The sequence below is a fragment of the Nicotiana tomentosiformis genome, chromosome 4, assembly GCF_000390325.3.
Source record: "Nicotiana tomentosiformis chromosome 4, ASM39032v3, whole genome shotgun sequence".
NCBI lineage: Eukaryota > Viridiplantae > Streptophyta > Magnoliopsida > Solanales > Solanaceae > Nicotiana > Nicotiana tomentosiformis.
The window spans coordinates 124,151,220-124,166,537 of NC_090815.1; the positions used below are offsets into that span (position 1 = coordinate 124,151,220).

At 35.8% G+C, this 15,318-nt stretch overlaps 1 long non-coding RNA gene across 1 annotated transcript; it reads left to right on the forward strand.

Annotated features, from left to right (window-relative positions):
• Positions 1–576: 576 nt before the first annotated feature.
• On the forward strand, positions 577–8,524 carry LOC108947930 (uncharacterized). The gene is made up of 2 exons (XR_011415618.1): positions 577–1,003; positions 8,362–8,524. It is a non-coding gene; the product is annotated as an uncharacterized lncRNA (long non-coding RNA).
• Positions 8,525–15,318: the final 6,794 nt, after the last annotated feature.

The window sequence follows — 15,318 nt, forward strand, 5'->3', positions numbered from 1 at the left end:
CCTATTATTTAGTTCATGAAAATTTAACAAGATGACATACCTTAGCAGCCACATAAATACTAATTTTCTAATAACCAGACCATTGCTTATTCCAAATATTGGTATAAACTTATCTGGTTTAAAGCTCGGACTTGTTGTTGTAGCAGAAAGACGTGCCTGTAACACAGAAGCGGAATTAAACCTTGAGGTTAAAGACTTCGTGCTGATAACGTGTTATGAAATATAGTTCAAAGTGGCAATATAGAACAAGGAAAAATAAGTTAAGGGATATAGAGAGAAAGAGAGGAGAGATTGTTATTTCTTCTTTAATTGTGTGTTTCTTTATATCTATTACAAGGCATTTATATATGCATGAAAAATGAAGAAAAATATGTCATTGAATATGTCATTAAGTATAGAAATATGTCTTTGAATATGTCATTAAACATTTGAGAAGATAGTAGACATACACCATAATTTGTTTTTTCTTATAACTGTAATATTTTTTACGTAAAGATTCTTGGAGTTTACTTTATTTTTAATTCTCTTTATAACAGTAGTTAAGCTTGAATCAGCACATAATGCTCTCGACGCACATTTAGACCACCATGCGAACGTGCACGGAAACTTCAATCCCCATGGAAAAAAGAGGTCGAGGACAACCCAGAAAGCGAGCAGAGAACGTGACAATGACGGAGAAGGGAAACACCAGTAATACGACGTACATCAACTGTAATTCTATTAGAATAACTAAACCCTACGCTAGGAGTGGACCAAGCATCGAAATCTACGAAACAGGGAGAATTGAAGCTATCAACAACGGCGGGGAATGTCAATGGGACTACTTCAGGAAGCAAGACTATAGTAGGAAAGGAGACACAATTGGAGGCACAACCAACAGTGATCGACAGAAAATCAGACAATGACCTGAAAAACCGCCAAACCGATATAGTGGTGATGACGAGGGACAAACAAACCAATACATGGGCGGGACTCTTTTCTCACAATCGAATTGCAGCCAACGGTATGCTCTGACCTATATACTACCAGTAGTAATTGATGATAAACCTACTGTGATGCTAGAAAATGAAGAGGTTGAGGATTTGAACAGGGAATGGGGTAATGCCTTAGTCCTCTATATTATGGGCGATACACCAACCTTCAACTACATGAATAATTACATAGCTAGAATGTGGAATTCAGTGGCCAAACCGGATATCTACTTACATGACGAAGGCTTCTACATAGTAAAATTTTAAAGTGCCCAGGATAGGGATAAAATTCTTCACTCTGGAGATAGGGATAAAATTCTCCACTCTGGACCTTACACTATTAACAATATGCCTTTTATTTTGAAGGTTTGGATGCCGACATTCGATTTTCATCGGGAATTCCCTAGAACTATGCCTCTATGTGTGAGACTTCCCAATCTACCACTGAACTGTTGGGGAGCAGTAACAATGAGTAAGATTTCTAGTAGATTGGGGGAGCCTATAGTGGATGATGAATGTACAAAGAAGCATATCAGAGTGTCCTATGCTAGAGTCTTGGTTGATATTGATGTAACTCAAGAATTACCTACAAAGATTGAAATATGTGACCCGACTGGTAGGAAGTTCACGAAGAAAGTGGTATATGACCAGAGGCCCTTATTCCGTGAAAATTATATCCAATATGGGCATGAATATAAAGGAAATGGTAAGAATACGCAGCTGGTCAGACCTGACCAAGCTAAAAAGCAGTTCTACAAACAAGGCCAAGGAGAAAAAGGTAGACAAAAGGGTAAGAAACCTAATATGCAATGGGTAGGAAAAGCCCCACAAACAAAAGGAAAGGAAGTTGAAGTGATCCAGAGTAGCAAGGCTGTAGTGATCCAGAGTAGCAATCCTGAAAAATGAACAATTGGTTCCAAAGCCTACATAACCAAGATTGAGTAGCCCCAAGGTGATGGATCCTAAACCAGCTAAGTTATATTCAAAAGAGGTGACGCCAAAGCAACTAAACATAACAAGTAGTTCTTACTTGGGGAAAATGGGAAGTATGTCCTATGCAACCCTTGTAATACAATCGCAAAGGAACAACATAGTAAGAACACAGAACACTTTTACCCCTTTGGCAGATGAAGAATTGGGAACTGGTGGACTAGACAGACCTCTTGATGGGAGGAGTCACCTACTTCCCCAATGAAATGGATAATCTGGAATGTGAGGGGCATGAATAAGCCCTTCAAACAAAGGGAGATGGGGAACTATCTCAGGAAATACAAAATTATTCTTGTAGGGCTACTAGAAATTAAGGTTAAAGAACCTAAATTTGCAGCTACCTTAACAAGAATAGCTAAGGGATGGAGCTACACAAATTACTATACACATGCAGTTAATGGCAGAATTTGAATATTGTGGAAGGAAGCTGATGTTTGTGTAGATGTACAAGACACTCATGCCCAATATGTCCATTGCTTTATAAATGACAGAAAAACTGAGTTCAAATGTGCACTAACAGTAGTCTATGACAGTAATAACATGGAGGAAAGAAAGGAATTATGGAAAAATTTACTGAAAATAGGGAACTCAATAAATGAACCATGGTGCATATGTGGTGATTTCAACACACTAGTGAACACTAAGGATACAGTAGGGGGCTAACCAGTTGCAGACTATGAAACCAGGGACTTCCATCAGATTATGGATTCACTGTGCTTATGTGATATGAAGGCTACGGGAAGATTCTTTACATGGTCTAATAGACATGTGTGCAGTAGAATTGACAGAGCTATATGCAATGATAAATGGACAGTGAAGTATGGAAGCATAACTGCACATTTCAGGAAAAACTTCTTCTCAGATCACACACCTATCCATATTGAGACTACCATTGCTGGAAGCCATAGCAGGAAACAATTTAGGTTCCTAAATGTGCTTGTGGAGGATGAAAAGTTCATTCCAACTGTGGCAAATATATGGAGCCACGATATACAGGGGACTGAAATGTACAAAGTATGGAGCAAGTTGAAGCTTTGCAAAGAGCTACTGAAACAACTGCAAAGCAGAGACCTGGGAAGTATAGATATAAAAATGGATGAAACAAGAAGCAAACTACTAGACATTCAAGCAATGACCCCCACAAATGCAACGCCTGATCTGCTGGATAAAGAAAAGGAGGCACTGGAAGATATGTACAAATGGTTGAGCATTCAGGAGAAGATCAATAAACAGAAATCCAAAGCTCATTGGATTAAAGAGAGGGATGGGAATAACAAATATTTTTTCAACTGTATGAAGGCAAGAGCTAGTACCAACAACATCTCTATGTTAAAAGGAGAGAATGGAACATTATTACATAAGCAAACTGAGATAGAAATAGAGATTTTGAACTACTACAAAGGCTTGTTGGGAGCTGCAGTTGAGACATTGCCTGCTGTTAACCTGAACATCATGAGGCAAGGGCCAAGTCTTTCTCAGCAACAACAAAGGGACATGTGCACAAAAATCACCATGGAGGAAATTGAGATAGATCTCTTTGATATAAATGATAACAAAACACCATGGATAGATGGCTTTAATGCCTATTTCTTCAAGAAGACATGGAGAATTGTACAAAATGACATCTACAAGGTTGTCCTAGATTTTTTCCAGCATAACAAACTCCTTAGGGCAGTGAACTATACAATGGTCACTCTTATCCCAAAGAGTTCACACCCTGAGACTGTGAGGGACTTTCGACCCATAGCATGCTGCTCAACACTATACAAAATTATATCCAAGATTATATCTAATAGAATAAAGGGGTTGATAGATACGTTATGGGACAATGCCAATCAACATTCATACCTGGCAGACTTATCTCAGACAACATCATACTTAGTCATGAATTGATAAAAGGGTACACAAGGAAGCATATTTCCTCACGATGTATGATCAAGGTATAGTTACAAAAGGCTTATGACTCAGTGGAGTGGTGTTTTGTAGAACAAATGCTGAAGGAACTTGGTTTCCCCAGCAAAATGATAAATTGGATTATGATGTGCATAAAAACAGTGAGCTACACTTTCCTGATCAATGAAAGTATGCCAGAAACTATCAAAGCTAAGAGGGGACTAAGGCAGGCAGATCCAATGTCTCCCTACATCTTTGTATTGCTAGTGGAATATTTGAACAGATGCTTGAGTGATTTGAAGAACAACCCTAACTATAACTATCATCCAAGGTGTCAAAAGTTAGGCATCACACATCTCCGTTTTATCGATGACCTCCTAATATTTACAGGGGGGGGTGAGAAATCAGTCCAATACTAAGGGATAAATTCAATATGTTCTCTGAAGCCTCTGGTCTAAAAGCAAACATGAATAAAAGTCAAGTCTACTTTGGTGGGGTTGATGTGTATACACAGAGGAGAATACTTACTATACTGGGATATGAGTTGGGAGAGCTTCCTTTCAAATATCTAGGGGTTTCCTTGTCCACAAAAAGGCTCATTGTGATGCAATGTAAACCACTGACTAGGAAGATAACAGCTAGAATGACCACTTGGATGGCTAAATGTCTATCATATTGAGGAAGACTGCAACTCATTAAAGCTGTTCTGTTTGGGGTTCAAGCCTACTGGACTCAGCTATTCTTGCTGCCCAAAAAGGTGATAAAAATGATAGAAGCAATATGTATGAGTTTTCTCTGGACTGGTGAGGCTACAGTGACTACAAGAGCATTGGTAGCTTGGGACAAAATCTGCCTGCCTAAAGGAGCTAGAGGGCTGAATGTATTAATTCCTACAAAATAGAACCAAGCAGCTATATGCAAACTATTTTGGGCCCTAAGTCAACACAAAGAAAAGTTGTGGATAGGGTGGGTACACACTTACTATATAAAGCAACAAAGAATTGACACTATGCAAATACCTACACAGGCTTCTTGGATGGTTAGGAAGATCATGACTGTGAGGAAGTACTGGCAACAACTAGGTGATCATTCTACACTGGTCCACTTGGGTAAATTCCAGACCGCGGCTGCTTATAAAAGACTGAGAGGAGATGTTCCAACAGTAGATTGGAAACGACTAGTTTTCCAAAATGTAGTAGAACCTAAACAGGTCTTCACCTTATGGATGAGATTGCATGGGAAACTTCGAACTAAAGATGTGATACTGAAATGGGGAAAGCAGGTTGATGGTTTATGTGTGTTCTACACAATTGCAATGGAAACTGCACGCCACATGTACTTTGACTGTACTTTTACCCAAGAGGTATGGAGGGGAACCCTAAGAGGCAACACTGGCGAAGAATATACAAAGCTGGGAGGAAGAGTGGAAATGGGTGAAGCAGATGACTAGAGGCAACAGTGCAAGGAGTGCTCTTTTGAAAGCTAGTTTTGCTGTAGTGGTTTATGCTATTTGGATTGAGAAAAACGAAAGAATCCTTCAAAGAGTGGAGAAGACTATAGAGACATTGGACTATCAGGTAAAACTCAACCCGTATCTTCGAGTCAGGACTAGTAATAGACTGGTGAAATATGTTGTAGTTCTGTGAGCAATCTGTAGTAGTTTTGTTGTATTTTTCTCTGTTAGGCTTTGGCTAAGTTGTATTGGCTTCTGTTTGAGAAGGGTGGCAGAATGGAGTCTCCCTTGGCTTTGTAATGTTCTCTTGGTAATTAATAAAATTTCTTAAATTGCCAAAAAATAAGTATGGGTTTCGGTTTGTCAAAAAAAAAATGAGAAATAAACTTTGCACTTTTTCCCTTGAGGTGTCAAATGTTTGACCCATAAACATGCAACTTCACCCCATACTTGTTTTTTTTTTTTTTTCGAAAAATCTACACAATACGACTTATGAAAACACCAGTTAACATAATATAACTTACTTTATTTTTCTTTCGCACACATAATTACATTATTAAATCTATTTTTAAATTTTAAAACATCATTATTATGTATTTTTTTTTTGTTCTCTCTTGACACTCTTTTTTCCAACCTCTCCCCCGCTATTCGCAATTTTTTCCCGTCTTCGAACTTTCTAGCAACCCCAAGTCATTTACTTTTTGCTACCACTTTTTGGTGGTATATTTTCCGCAAGAAGTCCGCCCAAAGGTTGAGACGTTGAGTAGTACTATTATCAGTGGTAGTGAGAGTGATGGGATGTAACGATCCGATCAGTCGTTTTGCTTTTTAGAACCCCGTTCACCTAAATAAGACTTTTCGTATATGCTTTTACTGTTTTATGACTTATGGGGATGGTTAGTTCAGGATTTGGAAGGGTTCGGGTTGAAATCGGAACACTTGATTCCTTAAGGTTGGCAAAAGGGCTAAGTTTGACTTTGGTCAAAGTTTTGAATAAAGTACCTCAGAATCGGGATTTGACGGTTCCAATAGGTTTGTATGGTAATTTCGGACTGAGCGTATGTTTGCATCGGGTTTTGGATAACCCGGGAGCGTTGCGGCGCCTAAAAGTGAAAGTTGGCTCTTTGAAGGTTTTAAAGTTCTTTAAATTTGGTTTGTAGTAGGTTTTGGTATTATCGAGGTCCAATTAGGATTTCAAGACCGAGAATAGTTCCGTATGGTGATTTAAGACTTGAATGCAAAATTTGATGTCATTCCGAGTAGGTATGTTTCGGCGCGTTCGGAGTAAGTTTGAAGAACTTGAAGTTTTTAAGTTGATTCAATTTGGTTTGGGGTGTGATTCTTAGTTTTGTTGATGTTTTATGCGTTCTGAGGGTGTGAGCGAGTCTGTTTCATGATTTCAAACTTGGTGGTATGTTCGAGCGGGGCCTCGGACCCCCAGGTGTTAATCGGACGAGGCTCAGAACAAGTTGGAACTTGGGAGTAACAGTTGAAGCTCCCAGCTTCTGGTGCAATCGCACCTGGCCAGGTGCAAGTGCAACCCCGCAGGTACGAGCTCTTGGCTGCATAAGTGGCTTTGGACATTTGGCCAGTGGTCGCAGAAGAGGAGAAGCCTCCGCAGAAGCGGGACCCCGTCCGCAGAAGCGGAGCCAGCCAACCTGGGCTAGGACCGCACCTGCGATGGCTTTTCCGCAGGTGCGGCGCCGCGGATGCGGCCCTAGGCCTGCAGAAGCGGAAATCGCAGGAGGCAGAACTCCATTTAATATGAGACTTAGGCATTTTGAGCTCATTTAATTCATTCCTTGGGCGATTTTGGAGTTCTTAAAGAGGGGTTTTTGCCTAACACTTTGAGGTAAGTAATTTCTACACAATATGAGTTAAATACATAGATTATGGGTAGATTTAACATGTAAAATTTGTAAAATCATGGGTTTAGATGAAAAACCTAGAGTTTTGATAAAAATGAGATTTAACCATGAAAATGGTTATGGAATTTAGTGAAAATTATATGTTTGAGTTCATTAGGTTATGGGTAACAACTTTCTTAAAACATTTTCGGAATCCGGGCATGTGGGCCCGGGAGTAAATTTTAGGAATTCTTCAATTAGGATTGGGAAATCACTTTAATAGTTAGGATATGGACTTTTGAACATGTATTGATTATTTTATATAATATTTGACTAGTTTCGAGTCGTTTGGCACCGAGTTGAAAGTTTAAAGCACAATTGTGGACCGGAAAGTAAGCTTTGAGATGAGGTAAGTCTCTTTTTTAACTTTGTAAGAGGGAATTAACCCCATAGGTGAATTGATTTAATATGTGCTTCTATTTGTGGGGGCTACGTACGCACGAGGTGACGAGAGTCCATACGTAGTTACTAATTATGCTTATGTCCGGGTAGTTTAGGACCCAAATCATGTGATACTTGCGATATTTGCACCCCGCATGCTATTTTAAATACTTAAATCATATCGGAACTTGATAAAGGAATTGTAAAAGGTCGAATTACATTTACTTGAGTTTTGGAATTTACTTGACCGTTAATGAGAATTAATGTTTCCTTGAATATTAGCCTCTTAATAATCTTTGAATCAATTATTTGTAAAGTATTTTCTCTTCTTGTGGAGCGGGTCGAACGCCTCGGTAATAGAATAGATGCATCTATGGTTCGTGCCGTTCGACCCTCGGCAGTGCACAATTTATATATTTGTATTTTGGATCGGGCCGTACGACCTCGGCATAATTCATGCGTAATACTACTTGGAGCCCAATTTTAATTGATATTGTTTCATTGGATTGAGAGGTTAAATTGTTAGATGATGGAAACTTACTTGGAAATTATTATCAGTTAAGAATGGTTTATTTGTTTCTTGTTATTGAGTTTACAGTTTCATTTACATAGCCCATGTTTATTTAGAATTTTTATTATTTTATTGTTAGCCCATAGTAAGTGTCGGAGTTGACCCCTTGTCACTACTTCTTCGAGGTTAGACTGGATACTCACTGGGTACATGTTGTTTATGTACTCACGCTACACTTCTGCTTTAAATCTGCAGGATCTGAGGCAGGCGCATCTGGATATCAGTCTGGCGCGCATCCTTGATTTCACGAGACTTTGCAGTGAGGCTACCTTCTGAGCTCGTTCTGCAGCAGCCAAAGTCTTTTTTTTGCTTTTATTTTCTGTCTATTTCACTTCAGACAGTAGTGTAGTATTCTTTTGTATATTCTACTAGTAGCTCATACACTTGTGATACCAGGTCTTGAAAATTATGCTAGTAGACACATGATAATTTTTGAGTTATTTTACTTATCTCATTTTGATCTTAAAATTAGTTATCTCTCATCTTATTAAATTTTTACTTCTTATTTATGCACTAATTAAAAATCTGCTATTTTAAAAATATTAAAAGAAATAATCATGTGGTTAGTTCACTGTTAGCTTGCTTAGCGGTAGCGTTGGGAACAATTACGACCTATAGGAGAAATTGGGTCGTGACATGGGATTTTGAAACCTTTACTCTTGAAAAGTCCTTCTTTAAGGAGTATGAAATACCGAGGAAAAATGATGGTAGTGATTATGATGGTGATATTCAAACCCTTTTATCTCTTCTCTCTTGAGATCATGCTTGTAATTTGGTAAGTTTTTGAATTGAATACAATAGTTTTGAATTGTTTGAATTGAATATAGTTAATGTAGTTTCGAATTGAATGCTGCAATTTTGAATTAAATACTGTAATTTTGAATTGGATGTTGTATTTATTAATTAAATACTATAGTTTTTGGATTGAATACTGTATTTTTTAATTGAATAATACAGTTTTAAATTAAATATTATAGTTTTGTTTAATATACCTTTAAAATATGTTAATAATCCAATGGAAATCTAACAATATACCTACTACTAAATTGATTTTGAAACCGAATAACCCAAAAAGCTAGTTCCCCGTTTTATTTTTGAAAAGTTTTTAAGATGAAACACTATGCTTTAGTCATCTTATTTTCCTTTTCTGAAAGGAATATTAAGAGTTTACATTTTAGAATCGCATTGATGGGTTTAAATTTCTTCTCATTGTCGTTCACCTTGGTAAGGAGAGTTGGATTCGGCTGGATACCATCCATCAAGTTCTTCCAGTGTACCTTAAATTCATGACACCTGTCCCTTCTTAAATCTAATGGCCAACATTTATTTAACTAAAACAGCCCCCAAAAATCATGGTTAACTAAAAAGTCGTTTCCTGGATCAGTACCAATTTGGCAAAGCATCTGAAAATAAAAATACTGCTAGGAAAACCGTTCTAGTTGGGGAAAATATATTTTTTTACCATGAAAATCATGGAGCAATGGAGCTCCTCTTTTTTTAATCATTATAAACACGATAGCTTCAATTTTTTATGCAATAAAGTAATTTTCTGCTACCATTAAAAATCAAACTCGATATGATGTCGGGGGATGCAAGTAACACTAATAAATTTTATAACCACTTTGACAGATTGAAGAGTTACTGGAATTATGAAAATGGTATATAGGTGCAGATCACGTTTCAACGGCACGAGAGGTAATAAGCATAAAAAAATGAAGGGCTAATCGAAATGAGATCTTTTATTTGGTATATATATTATTTGATGAATCTATATCTATATCTATCTATCTATCTATATTTATATCTATATCTATATATTATTATAAAAGCACGAATGTTTTACACTAAATGCTAAATGACAAAAATATCCTTAAAATGTTGATCGACTTTTATACCCTTATATTTTGTCTAAAAGATAGTTCCATATTGGATAAAATAGTAATATCTAATACGAATTTGCCTAATATTTGGGAATTTGATACCAACTAATGATAGAACTTTTTAAAATTATAATCGAATGTAAAGTTCTTATACTATACTAATTGTACCTGGACAATTATACGGAACAATAGTAGAATCCCATATGCTTTGAGTTTCAAACCCATAACAATATCCCACACATGAAACACATATTGCATCTATATAAATAATTTCATTGTATTCACGCTATTGCAACAAAAACATCTATACGCGGATCTTTTAGAAGTAATTTTCGTCTCTTTCAGTATCATATTTTATAGGTTAGATTTTGGCTCTCTAACATAACCAAAAGAAAGCTACTGACAATTACGAAGTTGAATGTTTAATTTTGCGCATGTTGGCTGATAATTCATCCACATCTTTATGGGTTGTTAAGAAAGATTTTTGTTTGTTTGTTAGAAGGGATATTGATGTAAAGATTAAATTAAGCTACACTTGCAATAGTGGAAATACAGTCTCTACATCCTATCCAAAGGAACTATATTGTAATAGGAGGACACTTAAAGAGGAAGATGAGAATATATTAATTAACAAAGAAGGATTAATTTGCTGCATCAACCGATAAGAATGGATGAGAAAGTTAGAAGGAATATTGAATGGTATATTTTTAAACAACAAACTAATCCATTTTTATCGTACTTTAAATAATTTTGTTGTCTTAGATGAGAGTCATATAATTTAGATTTCTTCTTTACGTAAATATTCAAACGTATGCTTAACTCCGGCCTTCAGCTACATCTCCTACACAAAAATTCAGGTAAAATAATTATACAAACAATCTACTTGATTATTCTTTTATTAAATAACTAAATATTATAATTTTGATTTAGACAATGTCAATCAAACCATGTTTTATTGATTATTTCAGACAATTCTTTCTTTTTGTAATATGTTTCAAAAATTTAATTTGGAATTCTTTCATAAATTATTGACTTAAGAATCTCGTGCAATGCACGAACGTAGAAACTAAAAACACGAATAATTTATGTTATCGTTAAGCGACTAAAATATCCCCGAAATTTTGATAGACTTTTATGTCCTTAAATATTTATATAATTTAAGGATCTAATTGTAAATTACCTAATGATAAAATTATTTTTCAATTTGAACTCCACATACACGGCGTATAAATTCCTACTCTACCAATATTGAGAACTTCTAATTCAACTAAAAACTGGTAAAGTTAGAAATAATTATGAATTTGAACAAGCTTCTAACACCAATCACGTTCCAACTTTTAATCTATTTACCATATGTGTTTTACTAATAATGTGGAGGTTATGTACCAATCCGACATGGACACAAGCACTTTTAAACACTTATCGACATGGAGAAGGATACTTTGTATAATTTATATATGTCTACCTCAAACAAATTAGATAGTATTCGTTACATAATTTTCTCTTAAAGATTAGTTTCTTGTATCTAACTCAACAAGTTTAGACATAAACGAAGCATCAAACTTGCATAGGAAGCAAGCGCACAGCTGCATGTAGTAGCATTTAAGCTTTAGCGGAGTGAGTAATTTACTTCAACAACTTTGTATGTTAAATCTTGTTAAGATTTTTTTTTTTTATAATTTCATAACATGAATTCCTTCTCGAGATTAAAAATAAAAGGAATTGTAAGTTGTAACAATCTCAATGGATAATAAACTATGTCAGCTTGGCTTCTTATTCCAGTATATTATTTATCCGTCCTGATATGATGCCAATCTTTAATAATACGCTTCATCATCTATTGTTACACTCAAAGGACATAAGTCTTTCCAGAGGCAATTTAATTTCTTAATTTCAATAATTTCTCTTAAAGAATAATTTAATTATCTAATGGAGAATTCATGAAGTATATCAGCATGGAGTACATTGCTATTATTGTTCTTTCTTTAAAGGTAATTTTTTTTTAAAACCCTGATATCTTCTTTGTTTTGGTTGAACTTACGCTTTACTTTAACAGACCCAATGGGAATATCAGTATAAATATTTAGCACAGTTCTGCAAATTGGGACTTAGGAGGGTATCAGTTATCTAGTTCTCTTTTCTGTTACAAAATTATATTATCATACATTATGTCTTTCTTAAAATACTTGTATAATAAAATCATCTAGAATTAAGGATTTCACTCTTCTCAAGAATTTATTTTAAAATATAAAAGCCTAAAGTAAGTTATCCAAAGATCTCATAAATCCTATTCTAATACATATCTATTATGTACTTGCCAATCGATACACAACTTGCATCATAAACAATATTAAATAGAGATAATTTCAGAAACCTCCCTTCAGATTTAGCTTCATAACACTAACATCCCTTGTGGTTCACGATATTACGTTTACCTCCCTTCTTTCATATTTGGTATAACAAAACTATTAATTGACTAAAATAGACAAGTTTGCCCCTAACAAGTTAATTTTGTTTTTCTTCTATTTTGTATGACAAAGCTTCTTTTACTTTTTTTAGTAACCACTTCTACGAACAAATAATACATTCATGCTACTCAATTTTTTTAAAAGATATCCATGAATATTAAGTGATAAAACATAATTGCATACGTATTTAGAGACCCTGCAACCGGAAAGTGAAAGATTTTAGCGATCAAACATCAACGTGACATTGTTATCGTGCAACGCACGTTCATAAAAATTAGTTATTATTAAAGCACAAATAATGTATGCTAAACGTTGAACGACTAAAATATTCCTGAAAGATAGATAGACTTTTATGCCCTTAAATATTTATATAATTTAATGATCTAATTATAAATTAACTAATGATAGAATTCTTTTTCGATTTAAACTACACATATGCAGACCCTACAAAGTTGATCCTACTTGGATTAGAAATGCGTAGAAAGACTTTAACTCAAAGTTTAATATAAGACTTATCACATATATAAGTCCTGCTGGCTAAAGAATCCAATTGTTTGCCCATTCTAAACACGAAGATAAATAAAAAGAGAATGCAAAAATCACATACTTTTTTTGGCTATTTAAAATCAGTTATTTTATCAAAAGTATTAAACCGTCATGGATAAAATTGAACATTTAGGATTTCGGCCATTAGTAATGAATTTGAAGTCAACCGGGATTTTTATTTCACAGAAGTTGTGTCCCACTGCCATAATTTCTCCGCCAGTATGTCAAATTTGTAATGTTTTCTAACTCTCTAAATGGTGCATATTTTATTTTTGAATAAATTAAGTACGAATAATTTATGCTAGATGTTGATCGATTACAATATTCTTGAAATATTGATCGATTTTTATCCTTAAATATTTATATAATTTAAGGATCTAATTATAAATTACCTAATGACAAATTTTTTTTTTCCCGATTTAAACTACATATATACGAACCTTACAAATTTGATTCTACTTCGATTAGAAAGGCACGTCGAAAGCACTAATCTTCAAAGCATAATGTTGATCGGCGGAAGTATAGTATCACATTTAAGCAACTTTTATGCCTTTCGTAAGCAAAATAAATTCTTCAAAGAGAAAATCTCACGTTAGATAAAGTTGTAATATTTAAGACTCTTGAAATTAACTACTAATAAAACTTATTAAACTTGTAATTCGTTCATAATTCCTTCATAATTGAATAACTTTGTAATAAAGTTGTAATAGGACCTTGCCTAATTGTAACGATCCAACCGGTCGTTTTGAGTATTTGTACTTCGCTCGGTAGTTTACGGGCGTGAGTAGCTCCGTATGATATATTTTGACTTGTGTGAATCGTCGGTTTTGGTTTTAAGGTATTTCGAAATCGAATTGGAAGAATGGATTTCATTGTTAAAGCTTTAAATTGGGAGAGTTTATCAAGTTTGACTTTTTAGCATTTGACCCCGGATTGGAATTTTAATGGTTCCGCTAGTTCCTTTGGGTGATTTTGGACTTAAGAGCGCATCCGAATTGTGATTTGGAGGTTCGTGGTTGAATTTGGCTCGAAATGGCGAAAGTTGAAATTTAGAAAAGTTTGACCGGGATTGGACTTTTTGATATCGGGGTCAGATTCTGATTCCAGAAGTTGGAACAGGTCCGTAATGTCGAATGTGAGTTGTGTGCAAAATTTAAGGTCAATCGGACGTAATTTGATAGGTTTCGGCATCGATTGTGAAAGTTGAAGTTTCAAAGTTCATTGAATTCGAATTGAGGTGTGATTCGTCATTCCGATATTGTTATGTGTGTTTTGAGGCCTCGAGTAGGTCCGTGTTATGTTATGGGACTTGTTGGTATGTTTGGACGGGGTCCCGAGGGGTTCGGGTGAGTTTCGGACGTAGTTCAGATCATTTCAAATGGTTTTTGCATTGCTGGTTTTTCTGCTGTTACTTGTTGCTTCTAACGTTCTTCGCGATCGCGAAAGCTTGTCCGCGATCTCGAAAGGTGTTTGGTCAATGGAGCTATATGTTCTTCGCGTTCGCGCTTCTGAGGTCGCGTTCGCACTGGATTGAAAATTGTAGTCTTCGCGTCCGCGTCCATGGCTATGCGTTCACGTAGTGTTGAGCGAGGGTTGGTCACTCTATATGAATTCTTCATCACATTCGCAGGGAGTTTTCCACGATCGCGGAAGTCTGTTAGTGTGTTTCATCGCGTTCGCGAGGGTTTTGCCGCGAACGCGTAGTGCAAAGTGAGGCAGTATTATTTTGTGCATCGCGAACACGAGGCTTCTACCGTGTTCGCGTATGAGGATGCCTGGGGCAGAAGTATAAAGTACTCTATTTTGAGGGTTTCGGCCATATTTACTGTAATGACCCGGCAGGTCGTTTTGAGTATTACAACCCCATTTTCCCATTTACTTCTCAAATTGTACTTTACTGTTGTTGTGTGAATTGCCGGGGTAATTGGTTCGGGTCCATTGAGGTTTTGGAAGGAATTGGAGCACTTAGTTTTAAGGTTTAAAACTTAAGTTAAAATAGTGACCGGATGCAGACCTGTGGGTAAACGACCTTTCGAGTTTTGATGATTCCAATAGCTCCGTATGGTGATTTTGGACGTAGGAGCGTGTCCAAAAAATTATTTGGAAGTCCGTAGTGGAATTAGGCTTGAAATGCCAAAAGATGATTTTTTGGGTAGTTAGACCGGAGGGTTGACTTTTTGATATCGGGGTCAGAATCCGATTCTGGAAATTTGAATAGGTCCGTAATGTGAAATATGATATGTGTGCAAAATTTGAGG